The 25415-nt window shown below is 39.5% G+C and overlaps 3 non-coding genes across 3 annotated transcripts; 2 read left to right on the forward strand and 1 right to left on the reverse strand.

Annotated features, from left to right (window-relative positions):
* Positions 1-1260: 1260 nt before the first annotated feature.
* On the reverse strand, positions 1261-1368 carry LOC148555171 (small nucleolar RNA R71). Its single transcript, XR_015887478.1, has one exon. It is a non-coding gene; the product is annotated as a small nucleolar RNA R71 (small nucleolar RNA).
* An 18739-nt stretch (positions 1369-20107) lies between these two features.
* On the forward strand, positions 20108-20215 carry LOC148555172 (small nucleolar RNA R71). Its single transcript, XR_015888074.1, has one exon. It is a non-coding gene; the product is annotated as a small nucleolar RNA R71 (small nucleolar RNA).
* A 2576-nt stretch (positions 20216-22791) lies between these two features.
* Positions 22792-22899, forward strand: LOC148555173 (small nucleolar RNA R71). The gene has a single exon (XR_015887999.1). It is a non-coding gene; the product is annotated as a small nucleolar RNA R71 (small nucleolar RNA).
* Positions 22900-25415: the final 2516 nt, after the last annotated feature.

Genomic DNA, 25415 nt, shown 5'->3' on the forward strand with positions numbered 1-25415 from the left:
AGTTGGAATGCTCAATTGCTTGGTTGAATTGGACGTTGTTAGCTAATTCCATACCTACTAACACGAGACCTCCCTAAGGGAGAGGACTAGGAATTGAGGGTAAGAGTTAGTTTAATCACCATACTTTTCCTATTTAGTAAGGGGTAACCGAGTGAGAACAACAACCTTTTTACACTACACTACACTTGAGAAGATTCCAACAAGGATAGAAATTCTATTTAATTATTCCCCCAGTCAAGGCCTTTTATTCAGAGTATCAATAACTATTCTTAGTTCATTTTCATTGCTTTAATTTTTAATCATTTTAATTACTCGTTATCAAGACTCAATTTTTCTTAAAACCCCTAGTTAATAAAATAGCACTCTTTCCTGCAACTCGTTGGGAGACAACCTGGGACTCATACTCCCAGTATTTTATTTCTAAAATTTGTGACAACCCTTTTTTAAATTGGTGAGGCAAATCTTAGCCGGTTAAGAGCTATACGTGCAACGCTGTCCTCTTAATTGAAATCTCTAAATTGGTTAACTTCTGCCACGCATCAATTTTTGGCGCCGTTGCCGGGGAGTTGCAATAGTGAGCTAAATTATTAATTAATATATATATTTTATTTTTATTTGCATATTTTATTTTTATATTTGTTACCATGAGTTACATGTCTTTCTCATTGAATGACGCGTTCATTGCCTGATCCGAGTTTAGTCCCATTTGATCCTGAAATTAAAAGAACTCTTTCACATATTAGACAAACTCGACGTCGGTTAGCCTCTGAGGGTGGTGAAGTGATTATTATCAATTTACCAGTCTCATCTGAGGGCGAATCTGAACTGCCATCTGAGAGCGAGACAAGGTCATTTACTACTGATCCAGTTGATTTACGTGCAGGAAACATGGAAGCACCTAGGAGGATTACTCTCCAGGAGGCAGGAGCCCCAGATTTTACACTGCAGCCGTATCAAGTGCATCACCCGACTGCAGCTGCAGATTTTGAACTAAAAACCTAACTTATCAACTTGATGCCCAAGTTTCATGGCTTACCTGCTCAAGAGCCTATCAAGCACCTTAGGGATTTCCAGACAGCCTGTTCTACTGTTAGGCGTCATGGTGTAGATGAAACTTCTATTCTGTTAACCGCTTTTTCATTTTCTCTTGAGGGAAAGGCGAGAGAGTGGTACTACTCCCAACCTGAAGTAACTGTTATCAACTGGGATACACTCAAGAGAGAATTTTTAGAAAAATACTTCCCAGCTGAAGTCACAGATAGACTGAGAAAAGAGATCTCTTGCATTGTTCAAGGTGAATCAGAGACTCTCTATGAATATTGGGAGCGCTTCAACAATCTACTGGACGCATGTCCCCATCACATGATTGGTAAACTAGTATTGATAATCTACTTCACCCAAGGCATGAACCCCCAGGATAAGACTACACTGGAAGGTGCTAGTAATGGTTCTTTGAAAAAGTACAAAACCGTAGATGAAGCATGGCAACTGATCAGCGACTTAGCTGAGTCCACTAGGAATCACAGACATAGGCGCCACCATCCCAAGGTTGTTGCCAAAGTTTTTTCTAGTATTGAAACTACTGCTCTCACACAGAGTATATGTGAAATGACCAACTTACTGAAACAAATGAAGTTGAATCAGCAACAGGCACAACAAGCTCAACCTTTACCACAACAAAGCCAACAGTTGGTTCCACAAAGAGTATGCGAGATCTGTGTTGATTATAGTCATTATACTGATGAATGCCCACAGCTCCAGGAAGACAACACTGTGGCAGCCACTCACAACTTCTATGACCGCCCGAATCAAGGATACAATCAACAAGGTGGCAACTACAACCAAGGTGGCAACAATAACCATGGATGGCAGGACAACTCCAACCAAGGATGGAGAGATAATTCTACCCATGGCTGGAGGGATAACTTTAACAGAGGAGGCAGAGACAATAATGGAAACCAGAGGTGGAATAATAATAACAACAACAGACAGCAGAATCAGAACCAACCTTACAGGGCACCTCACCTCAGACAATCACAAGGACCCCAGCAAACCCAACAACAAGTTTCTCAGACTGCTTATTCTAATTCCTCATCAAATGACGAGATGCTCCGTTCTCTTGCACAAGGACAACAAGACATGCAGGCGCAGCTGAACTCTAGCCTGAATGGCTTGACTGCCACTTTACAAGATTTCGTCTCCCGGATGGATCCCTCACTTAATTCCACACATCAACCTTCAAGCTCTAATAGAATTCCTTCTCAACCACTACCTAATCCCAAAGGTGGCATCAACGTCATCACTTTGAGGTATGGAACCACATTACAGGAGAGGAACCATGAGGAGCCAAACCCACCAGAAAACGTGCCAGCAGAGGATGTGATGGAAGTGGAAGATGCTGAAGAAGAAGAGGACGTACAAAACATAGTTGAAGAAGAAGAAGCTCAAACACAGAATGAAGCCCCAAGGGATGCTGAAGCTACAAACCATGCCCATCCTATCCCATTTCCGCCACTTGCAAGGAAGCCCAGAAAATAGATGGAACTTGACTCCAAAATGGTAGAAATATTCAAAAAGGTCGAGGTAACTGTTCCCCTTTTTGATGTTATTCAACAGGTACCTAAATATGCAAAGTTTCTAAAGGATTTGTGCATACATAAAGATAAGATTAATGATTAGAAACTATTCCTTTAGGTAGTTCTATATCTGCTTTAATGGGGGGAATACCTGAAAAATATAGTGATCCAGGTCCATGTATGGTTAGTTGTACCATTGGAAGTGTGATATTTTCTGACTGTATGTGTGATTTAGGAGCATGTGTTAGTATAATGCCTTTGTCTATATATGATACTTTGAGGCTCCCTCCCTTAAAAAGGTCGGCAGCTCGTTTTGTGTTAGCAGATAAAAGCATTATTACAGTAGTTGGAATTGCTGAAGATGTACTAGTGAGCATTAAGGGACTTACATTTCCCATTGATTTCTACATCCTGGAAATGCCCCCTAATGACTCAAGAAGACCATCATCAATCCTGCTTGGAAGACCATTCCTGAAGACTTCAAAGTTCAAGCTGGATGCATTCTCAGGAACTTACTCTTTTAAGATAGATGACAGAACAATGAGTTTCAGTTTAAATGAAGCTATGAAGCATCCTCCGGAAGATCATTCTATCTTTTAGTGTGACATTATTGATGAAATTGTAGCTGAAGTTCACTAGGAAGAATTAGAAGAGAAGTATATGGAGCAAGATCCAAGTCTGGGAATACTTTCTGAAAACAATGAGAAGACTTTACCATTATCACCCGCCCCAGATGATCCAGAGCCTAGCTATGAGCAGAAATTAGAGTTAAAGCCCCTTCCTCCACACCTCAAGTATGCTTACTGGTGTGCGAAATCGTGATCATTCCTTCCTTAGTAACGGCGCTAAAAACTATATACGCACGTTCATGTTTCTTAACTCTGTTTCACAACTTCATACAACTAACCAACAAGTGCACTGGGTCATCCAAGTAATAAACCTTACGTGAGTAAGGGTCGATCCCACGGAGATTGTCGGTTTGAAGCAAGCTATGGTTACCTTGTAAATCTCAGTCAGGCGGATTCAACTGATTTTATGAATTGATAAGTAAAAGATAAATAAAATATAAAATAGGATAGTGGTACTTATGTAATTCATTGGTGAGAATTTCAGATAAGCGTATAGAGATGCTTTCGTCCCTCTAAACCTCTGCTTTCCTGCTGTCTTCATCCAATCCTTCCTACTCCTTTCCATGGCAAGCTGTATGTTGGGCATCACCGTTGTCAATGGATACTTCCCGTTTTCTCAGTGAAAATGGTCCAAGATGCTCTGTCACGGCACGACTATTCATCTGTCGGTTCTCGATCATACCGGAATAGGATCCATTGATCCTTTTGCGTCTGTCACTACGCCCAGCACTCGCAAGTTTGAAGCTCGTCACAGCCATCCCTTCCCAGATCCTATTTGGAATACCACAGACAAGGTTTAGACTTTCCGGATCTCAAGAATGGCCATCCATGGGTTCTAACTTATACTACGAAGACACTAATAACTCGGACTCGGTCCCCTGTATTAGATATCCAAGAGATATCCATTCAATCTAAGGTAGAACGGAAGTGGTTGTCAGGCACGCGTTCATAAGTTGAGAATGATGATGACTGTCACGATCATCACATCCATCATATTGAAGTGCGAATGAATATCTTAGAAGCAGAATAAGTTGAATTGAATAGCAAAACATTAGTACTTTGCATTAATCTTTGAGGAACAACAGAGCTCCACACCTTAATCTATGGTGTGTAGAAACTCTACCGTTGAAAATACATAAGTGATGAAGGTTCAAGCATGGCCGAATGGCCAGCCCTCACAAAATTCTAAGATAGCATAAAACTAATCAAAGATAATGTAAATACAATAGTAAAAAGTCCTATTTAAACTAAACTAGTTACTAGGGTTTACAGAAATGAGTAAATGATTCAGAAATCCACTTCTGGAGCCCACTTGGTGTGTGCTTGGGCTGAGCATTGAGCTTTACACGTGTAGAGGTCTTTATTGGAGTTGAACGCTATTTTGTAACCTGTTTCTGGCGTTTAACTCCACTTTGCAACCTGTTTCTGGCGTTTGACTCCAGAATGCAGCATGGAACTGGCGTTCAACACCAGTTTACGTTGTCTATCCTTAATCAAAGTATGGACTATTATATATTGCTGGAAATCCCTAGATGTCTACTTTTCAAAGAAATTGAGAGCGCACCATTTGGAGTTTTGTAGCTCCAGAAAATCCACTTTGAGTGCAGGGAGATCAGAATCCAACAGCATCTGCAGTCCTTCTTCAACCTCTGAATTTGATTTTTGCTCAAGTCCCTCAATTTCAGCCAGAAAATACCTGAAATCATAGAAAAACACACAAACTCATAGTAAAGTCCAGAAATGTGAATTTTAATTAAAAACTATTAAAAATATACTAAAAACTAACTAAATCATACTGAAAACTATGTAAAAACAATGCCAAAAAGCGTATAAATTATCCGCTCATCACAACACCAAACTTAAATTGTTGCTTGTCCCCAAGCAACTGAAAATCAAATAGGATAAAAAGAAGAGAATATACTATAAATTCCAAAATCTCAATGAAACTTAGCTCCAATCAGATGAGCGGGACTCGTAGCTTTTTGCCTCTTGAATAGTTTTGGCATCTCACTTTATCCATTGAAGTTCAGAATGATTGGCATCTATAGGAACTCAGAGTTCAGATAGTGTTATTGATTCTCCTAGTTCAGTATGTTGGTTCTTGAACACAGCTACTTTATGAGTCTTGGCCGTGGCCCTAAGCACTTTATTTTCCAGTATTACCACCGGATACATAAATGCTACAGACACATAACTGGGTGAACCTTTTCAGATTGTGATTCAGCTTTGCTAAAGTCCCCAATTAGAGGTGTCCAGGGTTCTTAAGCACACTCTGTTTTTGCTTTGGACCTTGACTTTAACCGCTCAGTCTCAAGTTTTCACTTGACACCTTCACGCCACAAGCACATGGTTAGGGACAGCTTGGTTTAGCCACTTAGGCCAGGATTTTATTCCTTTAGGCCCTCCTATCAACTGATGGTCAAAGCCTTGGATCCTTTTCAGTACCCTTGCCTTTTGGTTTTAAGGGCTATTGGCTTTTTGCTCTTGCCTTTTGGTTTAAAGAGCTTTTGGCTTTTTCTGCTTGATTTTTCTTTTTCTTTTTTTTTTGCTATTTTTTTTCTCGCAAGCTTTCTGTATTCACTGCTTTTTCTTGCTTCAAGAATCATTTTTATGATTTTTCAGATTATCAAATAACATTTTTCCTTTTTCCTTATTCTTCAAGAGCCAACATATTTAACATTCATTAAACATCAACTTCAAAAGACATATGCACTGTTCAAGCATTCATTCAGAAAACAAAAAGTATTGTCACCACATCAAAATAATTAAACTAGTTTCAAGGATGAATTTGAAACCATGTACTTCTTGTTCTTTTGTAATTAAAACAGTTTTCATTTAAGAGAGGTGATGGATTCATATTCATAACTTTAAGGCATAGACACTTAGACACTAGGGATCATATAGTAAAGACACAAACATAAATAAAACATAAAGCTCAAAAATCGAAAAAAATAGGAAAATAAATAAACAAGGAGATTGAGGAATGAGTCCACCTTAGGGAGGGTGGCGTCTTCCTCTTCTTGAAGAACCAATGGTGCTCTTGAGCTCCTCTATGTCTCTCCCTTGTCTTTCTTGCTCCTCCCTCATAGCTCTTTGATCTTCTCTAATTTCATGGAGGATGATGGAGTACTCTTGGTGCTCCACCCTTAGTTGTCCCATATTGAAACTTAATTCTCCTAGGAAAGTGTTGATTTGTTCCCAATAATTCTGTGGAGGAAAGTACATCCCCTGAGGCATCTCAGGGATTTCATGGTGAGAAATTTCCTCATGTCCATGATCTCTTGTTTGCTCCATCCTTTTCTTAGTGATGGGCTTATCCTCTTCAATGAGGATATCTCCCTCTATGCCAATTCTAGCTGAATTGCAGAGGTGGCATATGAGGTGAGGAAAGGCTAACCTTGCCCAAGTGGAGGACTTGTCAGCCACCTTGTAGCGTTCTTGAGGTATAATCTCATGAACTTCCACTTCCTCCCCAATCATGATACTATGGATCATGATGGCCCGGTCTACAATAACTTCAGACCGGTTGCTAGTAGGAATGATTGAGCGTTGAATGAACTCCAACCATCCTCTAGCTACTGGTTTGAGGTTAAGCCTTCTTAGTTGAACTGGCTTGCCTTTTGAGTCAATTTTCTATTGAGCTCCTTCCACACATATGTCCATGAGGACTTGGTCCAACCTTTGATCAAAGTTGACCTTTCTTGTGTAGGGGCGTGCGTTCTCTTCCATCATTGGCAAGTTAAACGCCAGCCTTATATTTTCCGGACTGAATTCTAAGTATTTCCCCCGAACCGTGGTAAGCCAATGCTTTGGATTCGGGTTCACACTTTGATCATGGTTCCTTGTGATCCATGCGTTTGCATAGAATTCTTGAACCATTAGGATCCCGACTTGTTGAATGGGGTTGGTGAGAACTTCCCAACCTCTTCTTTGGATTTCAAGACGGATCTCCGGATACTCATTCTTTTTGAGTTTGAAAGGAACTCAGGGATCACTTTCTTCTTGGCCACAACTTCATAGAAGTGGTCTTGATGGACCTTAGAGATGAATCTCTCCATCTCCCAAGACTCAGAGGTGGAAGTAATTGCCTTCCCTTTCCTCTTTCTAGAGGTTTCTCTGGCCTTAGGTGCCATAAATGGTTATGGAAAAATAAAAAGCTATGCTTTTACCACACCAAACTTAAAATGTTTGCTCGTTCCCGAGCAAAAGAAGAAAGAAAGAAGTAGAAGAAGAAGAAAAATGAAGGAGAGGGAGAGATAGATGGTTTCGGCTAAGGGGAAGAAGAGAGGATTGTGTTGTGTGAAAATGAAGAAGGAATGAAGGGTTTATATAGGAGTGGGGAGGGGTTTAGGGTTCGGCCATTTAGGGTTGGGTTTGGGAGGAAAATTTTTTTGAATTTAAAGGTAGGTGGGGTTTTTGGGGAAGAGAGGATGGATATGATTGGTGAAGAGGTGATCGGGAAGAGTGATTGAGTTGATTGGTGAGGGGTATTTGGGGAAGAGAGTTATGGAAAGGTGTGAAGAGGAGAGAAGAAGTAGGTGGGGATCCTGTGGGGTCTACAGATCCTGAGGGAATCCTGTGGGATCCACAGATCTTGAGGTGTTTGAGGATTTCTCATCCCTGCACCTTTTAGACGTGTAAAACGCCCCATATATGCAATCCTGGCGTTTAACGCCAGACTGCAGCATGTTTCTGGTGTTAGACACCACTTCCTTGCTTCTTTTGGGCGTTCAACGCCAGTCCATAGCATGTTTCTGGCGTTGAACGCCAGTATAGTGCATGTTTCTGGCGTTAAACGCCAGTCTGATGCTTGTTTCTGGCGTTTAACGCCAGCTTTTCTCTGGGCGCAATACTGGCATTTAAATGCCAGACTGCTGCTTTTATCTGGCGTTTAAATGCCAGTAAGCCCTTCCTCCAGGGTGTGCTATTTTTAATGCTGTTTTTCATTCTGTTTTTGATTTTTCAGTAGTTTTTGTGACTCCACATGATCATCAACCTAATAAAACATGAAATAACAAAGAGAAAATAAAATAAAAATGATTAAATAATATTGGGTTGCCTCCCAACAAGCGCTTCTTTAATGTCAATAGCTTGACAGTGAGCTCCCATGGAGCCGCACAGATAATCAGAGCAAGGTTGGGACCTCCCAACACCAAACTTAGAGTTTGGTTTTGGCCTCCCAACACCAAACTTAGAGTTTAACTGTGGGGGCTTTGGTTGACTCTGCAGTGAGAGAAGCTTTTCATGCTTCCTCTCCATGGTTACAGAAGGAGATCCTTGAGTTTTAAACACAAGGTAGTCCTCATTCAGTTGAAGGACCAACTCTCCTCTGTCCACATCAATCACAACTCTTGTTGTGGCTAGGAAGGGTCTTCCAAGGATGATGGATTCATCCTCATCCTTCCCAGTGTCTAGGATTATGAAATCAGCAGGGATGTAAAGGCCTTCAACCTTTACTAACACGTCCTCTACTAGTCCATAAGCCTGTTTTCTTGAGTTGTTTGCCATCTCTAATGAGATTCTGACAGCTTGCACCTCAAAGATTCCAGTTTCTCCATTACAGAGAGTGGCATGAGGTTTATCCCTGATCCAAGGTCACATAGAGCCTTCTCAAAGGTCATGGTGCCTATGGTACAAGGTATTAAGAACTTTCCAGGATCTTGTTTCTTCTGAGGCAATCTCAGTTGATCCAGATCACTTAGTTCATTGGTGAGAAAGGGAGGTTCATCTTCCCAAGTCTCATTACCAAATAATTTGGCATTCAGCTTCATGATTGCACCAAGGTACTTGGCAACTTGCTCTTCAGTAACATCTTCATTCTCTTCAGAAGAAGAATACTGATCAGAGCTCATGAATGGCATAAGGAGGTTCAATGGAATCTCTATGGTCTCTAGATGAGTCTCAGATTCCTTTGGTTCCTCAGAGGGAAACTCTTTGTTGATCACTGGACGTCCCAGGAGGTCTTCCTCACTGGGATTCACGTCCTCTCCCTCCCTTGCAGGTTCGGCCATGATGATCAATTCAATGGCCTTGCACTCTCCTTTTGGGTTTTCTTCTGTATTGCTTGGGAGAGTACTAGGAGGGGTTTCAATGATCCTTTTACTCAGTTGGCCCACTTGTGCTTCCAGATTTCTAATGGAGGATCTTGTTTTATTCATGAAACTTAGAGTGGCCTTAGATAGATCAGAGACTATGTTTGCCAAGCTAGATGGGGTCTGCTCAGGACTCTCCGTCTTTTTCTGAGTGGATGATGAAAAAGGCTTGCTATTGCTAAACCTGTTTCTTCCACCATTATTAAAGCCTTGTTGAGGCTTTTGTTGATACTTCCATGAGAAATTTGGGTGATTCCTCCATGAGAGATTATAGGTGTTTCCATAGGGTTCACCCATGTAATTCATGATGAGACGCAGAAGTTGGTGAATTAAAAATTATTAAATTGGTTGCATTGCAAGTATAGTTCTTAACTCACCGAAAATCTGCCTATCAATTTAAAAGTATGTCACAGAGAATTTCAATTAAAAATTACTGGGAGTTTTAAGTCCCAGGTCGTCTCCCAACGAGTTGCAGAAAAGTGTGCTATCTTATTAATCAGATGTTCCAAGAAGTTGAGCTAAGTAAATTGGGATGTAAATTGAGGAAATTTAAATAATATGAATAAAAGCCTTGACTGGGAGTTGATTAGTTGGAATCTCTATTATGGATGGAATGATTTTAAGATTGATTTATAATTAATGGTTGCTCTGTTTGGTTATCCTTTACTATGTAAGGGAAAGTCAAACAAGTTGGGATGCTAGATCTGTTCACAAGTTGCAACCTACTTAGTTCAAAGGGATTGGCGTTGGTGACAGGATAACAATCCAACAATTAACCCAATTACAAATTTTCTTTCAATCCTTCCAACTCAAGAGTTCCTTTTTAATCAACTCCCCATCAAGTAAAGAAACTACTCACGCATTGTAAATAATAAATCCATAACACATGAAAGGGGATTAAAGGAAGACATGATTATTGGAATTGAAATTGAATTAAAAATAAATAATCCTCGCATTAAATAATCATAAAATTATCTGAATGACAAAATTGAACAAAGCAAAGAACATGGAAGAATGAAACCAAGTTAAGAAAACAAACTAGAATGATGAAGTCTTGATGAGGAAATAACTCTTCTCAATGTTCCAATGCTAAGACCAATTGAAAATTAAAATTCTAAAAACCTAGAGAGAAAAACCTTAGAGAGTAAAAACTAGATCTAAAACTGTCTCTGAATGAATGTGTTATTTGTTTCTGCATGTTCTCTGACTCTAGTCTTCTGTTCCGGGCCGAAAACTGGGCCAAAATAGGGTCCAAAATCGCCCCCAACGAATTCTGCAGGTTATGCAGATCGCACATGTCACGCGATCGCGTCATCCATGCGGACGCGTCATTCACGTTTTTCCTCGCCACGCGTTCGCGTCGTCCACGCTACCGCGTCGCTTGGTCTTTCCAATCCGCGTGGCCGCGTGAGCCATGCGGCCGCGTCGCTGCGAATTGCTCTCCTCCGCACGGTCGCGTGAGCCATGCGACCGCGTCACTTCTCGCTGGTTATCTCCTCAAATTCTTGTGTTCCTTCCATTTTTGCTAGCTTCCTTTCCAATCTCCAACTCATTCATGCCCTATAAAGTCTGAAACACTTAACACACAGATTACGTCATCGAATGGAATAAAGGAGAATTAAAATTGAATAATTAAAGTCTCTAGGAAGCAGTTTTCAAACATGTAATAAATTCAGGAAGGAAATCTAAATGCATGCTAATTTAATGAATAAGTGGGTAAGGATCATGATAAAACCACACAATTAAGCACAATATAAACCATAAAATAGTGGTTTATCAACCTCCCCACACTTAAACATTAGCATGTCCTCATGCTTAATTGAAGGAGATAAGGAAATAAGTATGAACATGTAGAAACTCATGAAATGCAATGCAAACCTATATATATATATATATATATATATATATATATATATATATATATATATATATATATAAATGCAACTATATGGTTCTTGTCCACTTGATCAAAAGTAAATAGGCTCTTCAAAACAATTACAAATCAAATTCCACTAATTTTATCATTACACAATAAAACAGATAAAAGTGCAAGAAGATAGCTTGTGAGAGCAGGGAACATGAAAATTCAAGCTTTGAACCCTCACTGATAATGTATGTACGCTCTGATCTCTAGTGTATAGGGTGATCACTCTATCCTTCTCTAATCATGCTTTCTAACTTTTGTTCTTCTCCTAACCAATCAACAATAGTTAATACACCAATGCAAACATCATGAGGTCTTTCCAAGGTTGTAATGGGGCTAAGGTATAGGTAGGGGTGTATATTTGGTCAAGTGAGCTAATAAATTGAATCTTTAATTAACCCAAGCTCTAACATAACTTGTACACACTTAATGTCATCTTTAAAGTTCATACCTAGCTACCCAGAATTCCCTTTTTCAATCATACTCATGTATCAACTTATTTTTTTTGGTTCTATCATATGTGCATTGATCTTCGAATTCTGAATTCAACATTGGGATAATTTTGTCCCCTTATTTATTGATTTTGATTTTTTTTAAATAAAGCTTGTCAATGCACATAGATTTTTAATTCTTGTAGTTTCACATGAGTAGGTATCCAAATTCCCCTTAAATTTTTATGACACATTCTCTTAACAACTTTTGTTCCCACAATTTTCCATACTTAACTAGCACACACAATTCTATCTTAAGCTAACCAAAGATTCAATTTGGGATATACAATTGTTTTTCGGCTTAAGGTTAGTAATGTGGTAAAATATCGAACAAATGGGAATTAAAGGCTCAAAGTGGTTAACAAAGGTAATTGAAAAGGGTAGGCTTAATTTGGATGAGTGAGTTTAAATAAATAATGGCCTCATTCATGTGCAAGCATGCAAATATAATAACTATTGGACATATAAGATAAAACAAAATATAGATTACAATCATAGAGAAGTAAACACACAAGAATGAAATAATTATGGTTAAATAATGTAACCATTCATAAAGGCTCAAATCTTTCACAGGTTGTGTGTTCTTTAACTCAAATATCATGTTCTAAATACAACTCAAGCAAATTTATCATAAGAATATTTGAAAAATTAGTGAAATTTTGTTCCAAAGATAGATTTTTAAAAGAAACTTATTGTCTTTTCAATCAAGTAGAACATGCATGCAATTATCCTAACCTATGTAATTTATTCTATTCTATAAAGGAAAGAAAATCTAACTAAAATATCCTAATTATTGGTGCTAGAGAAGAGAAATTACCTCCGAAAGTCAGGTACTGACCGACCTCCCCACACTTAAGGCTTTGCACCGTCCTCGGTGCCATCTATCAGGAACAGGGGTGGGCTGGTAGCAGTATCTCCACAGTCGGGGCCGTCAAGGCTCCCTGTGCTGGTAAAGGAAGTGGAGTCCGGGGTGTCTGAGTCTCTGAAGCGTCCCTTGAGTAGCTCCTTGAGGTGTTTGAATCGGCGCTCGTTACGGCGCTCTCTCATCTTTTCTTTTTGTTCTTGCCGATCCAACCGTTCGATTATCTGTCGGAGCAAGTTCTCAGTTGTAGATGCTTGTGGTGTCGAAGAAGGATTATCTTCAACTGGAGCAGTAGGAAGGCTTGTAGTGGCTGCTGAGAGTCTGAGGTATTTCCCGTTAGGGACATACTGATCATCCCGTGGAAGCATGGCTTTGGTGTCCCCAGCTCTGTAGGAGACTCCGGCTGCTAAGACAAGATCTGAGACCAAGGCGGGGAAAGGTAAGTTGCCCACAATTTGCACGTGTTCCATAGCATTCCAGATATGTCTTGCGAGATTCAGAGGTTGGTCTGTAAGGATGCACCATAGTAGAACAGCCATGTCTGCAGTGAAGGAGGACTCATGAGTGCTCGGAAAGACGTAATGGGACATGATCTGTGCCCATACGCGAGCCTCCAAAGTAAGTGCTGAAGCCAAGATTCCCTTAGGGTGGGTACGGTGGTATCTGTAGATCCAATGGCTGCCAGGTAATGTGATGACTCTGAGAACAGAGTCCCAGTTGAATTGGTATCTCTGGCGCTGAAGGGTGGCTACTTGAAAAGCGTCCATTCCTGCTGGAATAGGGGGAAGATTCAGAGCTTGCTGAATGGCCTCTTCTGTGATGGGGACTTGCTTCTTCCGGACATAAACAGACTACAGGGTCGGCATGTAGAAGTTGGAGTAGAACTCAACTACCCAAGAAAGATTGACCTGTCTTGGCTGTCTCCGTAGGAAACCCCATTGTCTTTGCTCAATTTGCGGCTCAACAAAGGTGGCAATATTGGACAGGAGGATAAGAAGGTATTCATTGTTATAGTTCCTTTCTGCCAGGATAGGGAACATCTGCTCACAGTAGCGATTGGAAAATTGCGCAGCGTCCTTTGCTGGAAAGGCTTTCTCCTTTTCGTCAACCTTTATTATCCTCTTAACTCTTTTTGTTGAGGGCTTGACGGCGGTTGAAGAAGGCTCTGCCACTAATGCTCTTTTAGTTCCTCTTCTTGCTGGTGGTTTGGAAGTTGCTTTCTCCTTTCCTTTCTTGGTGGCCATCCTGAAAGAAGGAAAGAGAAAGAAAATTAAATTTAAAGAGATATACAGCAAGGAAGGAAAACGGAAAAAGGGGGTGATGGATGCACATGAAGATATGCTGACATTATCACATGCTCGCGAGTACGTGTGAGAAGCCAACTATGGAAAATAGTTAGTGCATGTAAAGACAAATGAATGCAAGGTGTTTATTGGCATGCTGGCAAAGGGCATGAGTAGCATAGACCAAGCAATACTTTGTAACAAACCATCACGTTTGTATTGACAATTAAATTCAATTAATAAAATAATAAGGGAAAGTTGTGAAAAGCAAGCATTGAATAGTAGAGTAAAGTAATGTAGAAAAGTGCATAGGGCTATATAGGCTTTTTCACAAACACATGGCATGCATGGTAAATAAGATATAAAAAGTATGAAATTGAACATGCAAGCAATCCCCTTAAAAGTAATAATAATTGTCAAATAAATTGTAACAAGTCACAAGCATATAATGAGGGATAATGACTCAAAAATTTTCTAGCACCATGTAAAAAGGGAAAGAAGAAAATAAAATACAAAAGTGAAAAGAAAAAAGAAAGAAAAAGAAAATAAAAATGTATATAATATAATAAGAATGATGGAAAAGAGAAGAAGGAAGAAGAAAGTAAAACCCTGTTAATGGTGGTGAGAGGGATAGAGAGTGAAAGGTGAGATAGAAGGGGGAATGGGGAAGGAAGAAATAAGAAGGGAAAAGAAAAATTAGGATTTGGGGGAGAGGAAGATAAGATATGTGGCAATTTTAGGTTGAGCTGTGCGACGCATGCGACGCGGCCGCATGGGGCACGCGTTCGCGTGGGTGCGCGTCAGGTAAGGGGACGCGATCCCGTCGGTCATGCAGTCGCGTGACCCATGTTACGCTGCTGGCGCGAGTGCAGCCTCGCTCCAGCACAACTCTCTATTCGATTTAATTTAATTGCCAAATTGGGGTGACGCGATCGCGTGGGTCACGCGATCGCATGAGTGTGCGTCAGAAAATAGATGATGCGGCCGCGTCGGCGACGCGGTCGCGTGATAAGGATTGTACTTCCAGCACCAATCCAGCACTACTCTTGCACAATATCTCAGTGTGCACCCTTTTACGTCAAAAATTCAGGGAACGCGGTCGCGTGGGAGGCCATGGTTCCCATGCGACGCGAACGCGTCAGGGACGCGATCGCGTGGGTCGATTCGTGCCATTGGCACACCTCCAGCCAGACTTCAGCCGAACTCTCTGTTCGTTTATTTGTTTTCTCCACCCTCTTTGCGACGCGGACGCGTCGCTGATACGATCGCGTCGCACGGCGAAAAACCCCTTTTCTTTTTTTTTTTTGAAATATAAAGACATGTAAATGAAAGAGCACGAAAGCACTAATAAAGAGAAGAGTTATAGAAGAAAAACTAAAAGTGAAGAAAAGAACAATCATACCGCGGTGGGTTGTCTCCCACCAAGCACTTTGCTTTAACGTCCGTAAGTTGGACGCTCCACTAGCTCAATCTGCTGCGATGTGGGGATCTTCCAAGCGGAAGATCTCCAACTCTTTATTTTTCTGCACCTTCTCACCATGGTACAGCTTCAGGCATTGGCCATTAACCTTAATAAGTTCAGAGCTCGAAGGATGGCTTAGGTGATAAACTCCGTACGGTTCAGCCTTCTCTACTCTGTATGGACCTTCCCATTTTGATCTCAACTTACCGGGCATGAGCCTTAGTCGAGATTTGTAAAGGAGGACAAAATCTCCAGGTTGAAACTCTTTATTCTTGATGTTTTGATCATGCACAGCTTTCATTTTTTCCTTGTAAATTCTGGAGTTCTCATAAGCTTCTAGGCGAAGGTTCTCCAGTTCTTGCAGTTGCAATTTCCTTTCAGCTCCAGCGTTCTCAATTTCCATGTTGCACTCCTTAACTGCCCAGAAGGCTCTGTGTTCTATTTCAACTGGGAGATGACAAGCTTTTCCATAAACCAAACGGAAGGGACTCATCCCAATGGGTGTCTTGTATGCTGTTCTATATGCCCACAGTGCATCTTGTAGCCTGGTGCTCCAGTCTTTTCTATGAGGCTTTACTATCTTTTGCAAGATATGCTTAATTTCTCTGTTCGACACCTCGGCTTGCCCATTAGTTTGGGGATGGTAAGCGGTTGCAACTTTATGGATTATCCCATGCTTCTTCATCAATCCTGTTAGTCTCCTGTTACAAAAATGGGTGCCTTGATCGCTCACGATCGCTCGTGGTGATCCAAAGCGACATATAATATGGTTTCTCACAAAGGAAACAACAGTGTTAGCATCATCAGTGCGGGTAGGAATTGCTTCTACCCATTTGGAAACATAATCCACAGCTAACAATATATAAAAATATCCATTAGAATTTGGAAATGGACCCATGAAGTCAATGCCCCAAACATCAAAAATTTCACAGAAGAGCATATATTGTTGAGGCATCTCATCCCTCCTGGATATATTACCAAATTTCTGGCATGGGGGGCAGGATTTACAAAACTCAGCAGCGTCTCTAAAAAGAGTAGGCCACCAGAATCCGCAGTCTAAGATCTTTCTAGCTGTTCTTTGAGGGCCAAAATGTCCTCCACTCTCAGATGAGTGACAGGCCTCTAAAATGGACTGGAATTCTGATTAAGGCACACAACGTCTAATTATCTGGTCAGTGCCACATCTCCATAAATATGGGTCATCCCATATATAATATTTAGACTCGCTTTTCAGCTTGTCTCTTTGATGTTTAGAAAAATGTGGAGGAAATGTGCGGCTAACTAAATAATTAGCAACAGGTGCATACCAAGGGATTACCTCAGATAATGCTTGCAGGTTGTCAAAAGGAAAATTATCATCTATAGGAGTAGAATCATCCTTAATATGTTCAAGGCGACTCAAGTGGTCTGCTACTAAATTTTGATTACCACTCATATCCTTTATTTCTAAATCAAATTCTTGTAACAGCAGTATCCAACGTATAAGTCTTGGTTTGGATTCCTTTTTAGCTAATAGATACTTTAGAGCTGCATGGTCCGAATACACTACTACTCTAGTACCAAGTAAATAAGCCCGGAATTTATCCAGAGCAAAAACAATAGCAAGGAGCTCTTTCTCAGTAGTAGTATAATTGGACTGGGCAATGTCTAAAGTCTTAGACGCATAGGCAATAACAAAAGGATCCTTACCTTCGCGCTGAGCCAGCGCTGCTCCTACTGCATAGTTGGAAGCATCGCACATGATTTCAAACGGCTGACTCCAGTCTGGTCCTCTCACAATTGGGGCTTGAGTTAGAGCAGTCTTCAGCTTATCAAATGCTTGTTTGCAATCCTCACTGAACTCGAACTCAATATCCTTCTGCAGTAATCTAGATAAGGGAAGTGCCACCTTACTAAAGTCCTTAATAAATCTCCGGTAGAAACCTGCATGGCTAAGGAACGAACGGACTTCCCTCACAGAAGAGGGGTAAGGTAAACTAGAAATAACATTCACCTTTGCTGGGTCTACAGAAATACCATTATTAGATACCACATGTCCTAATACAATCCCTTGTTTTACCATAAAGTGACATTTTTCGAAATTCAATACAAGGTTTGTGTTAACACATCTATCTAATACTCGAGATAATCCATCTAAGCAAAGGCTAAAAGAATTACCATAAACGCTAAAATCGTCCATAAAGACTTCCATACAGTCCTCAATAAGATCAGAGAAAAGACTCATCATGCACCTTTGGAAGGTAGCTGGTGCATTGCACAAACCAAAGGGCATTCTCTTATAAGCATAGGTCCCAAAAGGACAAGTAAAAGTAGTATTTTCCTGATCTTCAGGAGCTATATGAATCTGGAAATAACCTGTGTAACCATCTAAAAAGCAATAATGTGATTTACCTGACAGGCGATCCAGCATTTGATCAATGAATGGAAGTGGGTAGTGACTCTCCAATGCAGACTCTCCAAGCATTCTGAACTCTAGTTGCTATGAGCTCTCCATGCTCACTCTTCACTGTAGTGACTCCAGATTTCTTGGGCACCACTTGTACTGGGCTTACCCATTCACTGTCTGAAATGGGATATATGCTACCTGCTTCTAATAGTCTGGTCACTTCCTTTTTGACAACTTCCAAGATGGTGGGATTCAATCTTCTTTGGGGTTGACGGACAGGTCTTGCTCCCTCTTCTAGAAATATTCTGTGCTCGCATACTTGAGGGTTGATTCCCACTATGTCTGCCAAACTCTACCCAATTGCCTTCTTATGCTTCCTCAGTACATCAAGTAACTGCTCTTCTTGTTGAGAAGTCAGTTCCCTTGCAATAATAACCGGAAGCTTCTGCTCATCCTCAAGATAAGCATATTTGAGATGTGGAGGGAGAGGTTTCAATTCTAACTTTTGATCATGGGCGGGCTCTGGATTATCTGGGGCTTGTGAAAATGGCGAAGTGCTCCCATTGTCAGTTAAGAGGGTCCCCACACTTGGACCTTGTCCGGTGTACCTCTCTTCAAACTCTTCCTCTTGAATTTTAGTCACACTTTCGTCTATGACATCACACTGGAAGATAGAACGATCTTCTGGGGGGTTGTTAATGAGTCCATTCAGATTGAAGATTACTATGCGGCCATCTATTTCAAAGGAGTATGTTCCTGAAAAAGCATCCAATTTGAATTTTGATGTCTTCAGGAATGGTCTTCCAAGTAGGATTGATGATGGCTTATCTGAATCATTGTGGGGCATCTCCAAGATATAAAAATCAGTGGGAAATGTGAGCCCTTTAATGTTCACCAAAATATCTTCAGCAACTCCAGCCATTGTAATAATGCTTTTATCTGCTAACACAAAACGAGCTGCTGACCTTTTTAAGGGAGGGAGCCTCAAAACATCATATATAGACAAAGGCATTATACTGACACATGCTCCTAAATCACACATGCAATCATAAATTACTACACCACTAATAGTACAACTAACTATGCAAGGACCTGGATCACTACATTTTTCAGGTAATCCTCCCATTAAAGCAGATATAGAACTACCTAAAGGAATAGTTTCTAATTCATTAATTTTGTCTTTATGGATACATAAGTCTTTTAGAAACTTTGCATATTTAGGTACCTGCTGAATAACATCAAAAAGGGGAACAGTTACCTCAACCTTTTTGAATATCTCTACCTGGGCTTCCTTGCAAGTTGTGGAAATGGAATGAGAGTAGTGTTTTCTGTGGTGCCTGCGCTTTTTGGTGCTTCCTCCTGTGGTTGAGCTATCTCTTCTTCAGCTATGTCCTGTATATCCTCTTCCTCTTCAACATCTTTGATTTCTACCACCTCTTCAGCTGAGGCGTATTCTGGTGAGCTTGGTTCCTCCTGAATCCTCTCCTGCAGTGTGGTTCCGGACCTCAGGGTGATAGCATTAATGCCTCCCTTTGGATTGGGTAATGGTTGAGAGGGGATTCTAGTGGTGCTTGAAGGTTGGTTACTAGAATTTTGTGCTGATCCAAGCTGTGTCATAAAAGCTTGCATAGTAGAGGTGAAACCATTCAGACTGGCATTAATACTATTCATGATGTTACTTTCCATGGTCTGTTGTCTTTTCTCAAAAGATTGCAGTAGGTCTTCAGTAGAAGGTAAAGAAGAATAGGTAAATTGAGAGGTCTGCTGCTGATTGTTCTGTGGTCCTTGGTTCTGCCTCAGGTGAGGTGCTCTGTAAGGTTGATTTTGCTGCCTGTTATTGTTATTGTTCAACCTCTGATTTCCCTGATTATCTCTGCCTCCTCTATTATTGTTGTCCCTTCAATTCTGGTTTGAATTGTCCTGCCATCCATGGTTATTACTTCCACTTTGATTGTACCCTTGGTTGGGGCGGTCATAGAAGTTGTGAGTGGATGCCACCATGTTGTCTTCTTGTTGGAGCTGCGGGCATTCATCAGTGTAATGGCTATAATCAGCACAGATTCTGCAAATTCTTTGTGGGACTAGTTGTTGGTTTTGCTGTGGTGGAGGTTGAGCTTGCTGAGCTTGTTGATTCAACTGTATTTGCTTCAGCAAGTTGGTCATTTCACAGATGCTTTGAGTTAGAGCAACAGTCTCTCTGCTAGAAGATACTTCTGCAACAGCTTTTGAATGGCCTTACTTTTGTCTGTGGTTCCTAGTGGATTCAGCTAAATCACTGATCAATTGCCAAGCTTCATCAGTGGTCTTGTACTTCTTCATAGACCCATTGCTGCACTTTCCAGTAAGGTCTTATCTTGGGGCCTCATACCATGTGTAATATAGCTGAGTAGCACGATCTTGTCAATCATGTGGTGGGGGCATACTTCCAAAAGATTATTGAAGCGCTCCCAGTATTCAAAGAGAGTCTCATTGTCATCCTGAACAATTGTGGAGATATCCTTCCTTAGCTTATCAGTAACTTCAGATGGAAAGAATTTCTCCAGAAACTCCTTTCTGAGTGTATCCCAGTTGGATACATTTGCTAGAGGTTGAGTGTAGTACCACTCTCTTACTTTTCCCTCAAGAGAAAACGGAAAAGCTTTCAGCAGAATTGAAGTTTCATCAGTGCCATCACGCCTGACAGTAGAACAGGCTGCCTGGAAATCTCTCAAGTGCTTGATAGGGTCTTGAGCAGGTAGGCCATGAAACTTGGGCATCAAATTTAGCAGTGCGGGCTTTATTTCAAAATCTGTAGCTACCACCGGATGATGCGCTTGAAACGGTTGCATTGTAAAATCAGGGGCTCCTTCCTCCTGGATGGTAACTCTCCTAGCTGCCATGTTTTTTGCGCGTAAAACAACCGAATCATTAGAACGGGGGCTGGTTTCTTCCTCAGATTCACTTTCAGATCCGCCCTCAGAGCGGGCTAACCGACGCTGTTCTCGCCTTATTCGTGAAATTGTCCTTTCCATTTCGGGATCGAATATTAGCAAGCGCGGATCAGGAAGTGAACGCGTCATTTGATAGAAGAAACATGCAGCTCATAGTAGCAAATTAAAATAAAATGCAAATAAATAAATTCTAATTAATAAAATTAGCACTCTATTGCAACTCCCCGGCAACGGCGCCAAAAATTGATGAGACGCAGAAGCTGGTGAATTAAAAATTATTAAATTGGTTGCGTTGCAAGTATAGTTCTTAACTCACTGAAAATCTGCCTATCAATTTAAAAGTATGTCACAGAGAATTTCAATTAAAAATTACTGGGAGTTTTAAGTCCCAGGTCGTCTCTCAACGAGTTGCAGAAAAGTGTGCTATCTTATTAATCAGATGTTCCAAGAAGTTGAGCTAAGTAAATTGGGATGTAAATTGAGGAAATTTAAATAATATGAATAAAAGCCTTGACTGTGAGTTGATTAGTTGGAATCTCTATTATGGATGGAATGATTTTAAGATTGATTTATAATTAATGGTTGCTCTGTTTGCTTATCCTTTACTATGTAAGGGAAAGTCAAACAAGTTGGGATGCTAGATCTGTTCACAAGTTGCAACCCACTTAGTTCAAAGGGATTGGCGTTGGTGACAGGATAACAATCCAACAATTAACCCAATTACAAATTTTCTTTCAATCCTTCCAACTCAAGAGTTCCTTTTTAATCAACTCCCCATCAAGTAAAGAAACTACTCACGCATTGTAAATAATAAATCCATAACACATGAAAGGGGATTAAAGGAAGACATGATTATTGGAATTGAAATTGAATTAAAAAGAAATAATCCTTGCATTAAATAATCATAAAATTATCTGAATGACAAAATTGAACAAAGCAAAGAACATGGAAGAATGAAACCAAGTTAAGAAAACAAACTAGAATGATGAAGTCTTGATGAGGAAATAACTCTTCTCAATGTTCCAATGCTAAGACCAATTGAAAATTAAAATTCTAAAAACCTAGAGAGAAAAACCTAAGAGAATAAAAACTAGATCTAAAACTGTCTCTGAATGAATGTGTTATTTGTTTCTGCATGTTCTCTGACTCTAGTCTTCTGTTCCGGGCCAAAAACTGGGCCGAAATAGGGTCCAAAATTGCCCCCAACAAATTCTGCAGGTTATGCAGATCGCACATGTCACGCGATCGCGTCATCCATGCAGACGCGTCTTTCGCGTTTTTCCTCGCCACGCGTTCGCGTCGTCCACGCTACCGCGTCGCTTGGGCTTTCCAATCCGCGCGGCCGCGTGAGCCATGCGGCTGCGTTGCTGCGAATTGCTCTCCTCCGCGCGGTCGCGTGAGCCATGAGACCGCGTCACTTCTCGCTGGTTATCTCCTCAAATTCTTGTGTTCCTTCCATTTTTGCTAGCTTCCTTTCCAATCTCCAACTCATTCATGCCCTATAAAGTCTGAAACACTTAACACACAGATTACGGCATCGAATGGAATAAAGGAGAATTAAAATTGAATAATTAAAGTCTCTAGGAAGCAGTTTTCAAACATGTAATAAATTCAGGAAGGAAATCTAAATGCATTCTAATTTAATGAATAAGTGGGTAAGGATCATGATAAAACCACACAATTAAACACAATATAAACCATAACATAGTTGTTTATCAATTCACCTCTGCTATTGTAGGGTTCTCAGGATCATAAGCTTCTTCCTCAGAAGATGCCTCTTGAGTACTGTTGGATGCAGCTTGCATTCCATTCAGACTCTGAGAAATCATGTTGACTTGCTGAGTCAATATTTTGTTCTGAGCCAATATGGCATTCAGAGTATTAATTTCAAGAACTCCCTTCTTCTGAGGCATCCCATTATTCACAGGATTCAGAGTATTAATTTCAAGAACTCCCTTCTTTTGAGGCGTCCCATTATTCACAGGATTCCTTTCAGAAGTGTACATGAACTGGTTATTTGCAACCATGTCAATGAGTTCTTGAGTTTCTGCAGGCGTTTTCTTTAGGTGAATGAATCCACCTGCAGAATGGTCCAATGACATCGTTGATAATTCAGATAGACCATCATAGAATATATCCAGAATGGTCCATTCTGAAAGCATGTCAGAAGGACACTTTTTGGTCAGTTTCTTATATCTCTCCCAAGCTTCGTAGAGGGATTCACCTTCTTTCTGTCTGAAGGTTTGAACATCCACTCTAAGCTTACTAAGCTTTTGAGGAGGAAAGATCTTGGCTAAGAAAGCCGTGACCAGCTTATCCCAAGAGTTCAGGCTATCTTTAGGTTGAGAGTCCAACCATACTCTAACTCTATCTCTTACAGCAAACGGGAAAAGCATAAGCCTGTAGACCTCAGGATCAACCCCATTGGTCTTAACAGTATCATAGATTTGCAAGAATTCATTCAAGAACTGAAAAGGATCTTCAGATGGAAGTCCATGAAACTTGCAGTTCTGTTGCATCAGAGAAACTAATTGAGGTTTAAGCTCAAAATTGTTTGCTCCAATGGCAGGGATTGAGATGCTTCTTTCATGTAAATTGGAATTAGGTGCAGTGAAGTCACCAAGCATCCTCCTTGCATTGTTATTATTTTCGGCCATGTCTCCTTCTTTTTCAAAAATTTCTGTCAGATTTTTTCCAGAGAGTTGTGCTTTAGCTTCCCTTAGCTTCCCCTTCAGAGTCCTTTCAGGTTCAGGATCAGCTTCAACAAGAATGTTCTTATCCTTGTTCTTGCTCATATGAAAAAGAAGAGAAAGCAGAAAAGAAAATATGGAATCCTCTATGTCACAGTATAGAGATTCCTTTATGTGAGTAGAAGAAAGTAAGAATAGAAGAAGGAAAAGATGAGAATCCAAACACAGGGGTGGGGATAGAAGTGTTAATGGATGAATAAATAAATAGAAGGAGATGAGAGAGAGGGAAATTCAAAAATTAAACAAAATAAAATAAAAATATTTTAAGATTAAAGTTAAAATTTGAAAATTAAAATTGAAATTAAATTAAAATTAAAACAATTAGTTAATTAAGAGAAGGATTTTTGAAAAAGAGGGAAGGGATTTTCGAAAATTAGAAGGAGAGAGTTAGTTAGGTAGTTTTGAAAAAGATACGATTGAAACAAAAAGATATGATTGATTAAAAGAGATTTGAAATTTATTTTTTAAAAAAGATATGATTAAAATTGAAAAAGATATGATTGAAACAAAAAGATAAGATTAATTGAGAAAGATTTGAAAATCAAATTTAAAAAGATAAGAGGTTAGGGGAGAAGTTAGAAAGAATTTTGAAATTGATTTTGAAAAAGATATGATTGAAATTGAAAAGATTTAATTTTGAAAACTAAATTTGATTACTTGACTAACAAGAAACAAAAAGATATGATTTTAAAATTTAAAGATTGAACCTTTCTTAATAGGAAAGTAACAACTTAATATTTTTGAATCAATCATATTAAATGTTGGTATTAATTTCGAAAATATGAAATAAAAATAAGAAAAAGATTTTGAAAATAATTTTTGAAATTTTTGAAAATTCAAAAGAAAAATTGAAAAAGATTTGATTTTTGAAAAGGATTTGAAAAAGATAGAATTTTTAAATTGAAAATTTGATTTGACTCATAAGAAACAACTAATTTTGAAAATTTTTTGAAAAAGTCAATCCAAATTTTCAAAATTTTTAGAGAGAAAAAGGGAAAGATATTTTTGATTTTTGAATTTTTAATGATGTGAGAGAAAAACAATAAAAAGACTCAATGCATGAAAATTTTGGATCAAAACATGTGATGCATGCAAGAACACTATGACTGTCAAGATGAACACCAAGAACACTTTGAATGTCAAGATGAACACCAAGAACTTATTTTTGAAAAAATTTCAAGAAAAGAAAACATGCAAGACACTAAACTTAAAGATTTTTATTCTTTAGACATTAATAATTCAAGAATGCATATGAAAAACAAGAAAAGACACAAAACAAGAAAATATGAAGATCAAACAAGAAGACTGGCCAAGAACAACTTGAAGATCATGAAGAATGCAATGCATGAAATTTTCGAAAATAATTAGAAAGTTAAAAAGATGCAATTGACACCAAACTTAAAACTTGACTCTAGACTCAAACAAGAAACACAAAAAATATTTTTGATTTTATGATTTTGTAAACTTTTTTTTTTTGGATTTTTCGAAAATATTTTGGAAAACGAAAAAGAAAATTTTTTTTTTTGAAAAGTTTTCGAAAATAAAAAGAATAAAAACAAAGACTTAAAATTAAAATAAAATTACCTAATCTGAGCAACAAGATGAACCGTTGGTGCACGAATTATGAATCACACTTTTCACAACTCGTACCACTAACCAGCAAGTGCACTGGGTCGTCCAAGTAATACCTTACGTGAGTAAGGGTCGAATCCCATGGAGATTGTTGGTTTGAAGCAATCTATGGTTATCTTGTAAACCTTAGTCAGGAAGTCAATTATGTTTATCAGTCAAATTGCGAATAACCAAGAGAGCATAAATTAAAGGTTACTTGTTATGCAGTAATGGAGAATATGTTGGAGTTTTGGAGATGCTTTGTCTTCTGAATCTCTGCTTTCCCCTGTCTTCTAATTCACGCACGCACGTCCTCCTATGGCAAGCTGTATGTAGGGGATCACCGTCGTCAATGGCTACATCCCATCCTCTCAGTGAAGAATATGCTCACATGCTCTGTCACAGCACGGCTAATCATC

This window comes from Arachis ipaensis, chromosome B6 (assembly GCF_059453495.1).
Source record: "Arachis ipaensis isolate K30076 ecotype BB chromosome B6, ASM5945349v1, whole genome shotgun sequence".
NCBI classification, from domain to species: domain Eukaryota; kingdom Viridiplantae; phylum Streptophyta; class Magnoliopsida; order Fabales; family Fabaceae; genus Arachis; species Arachis ipaensis.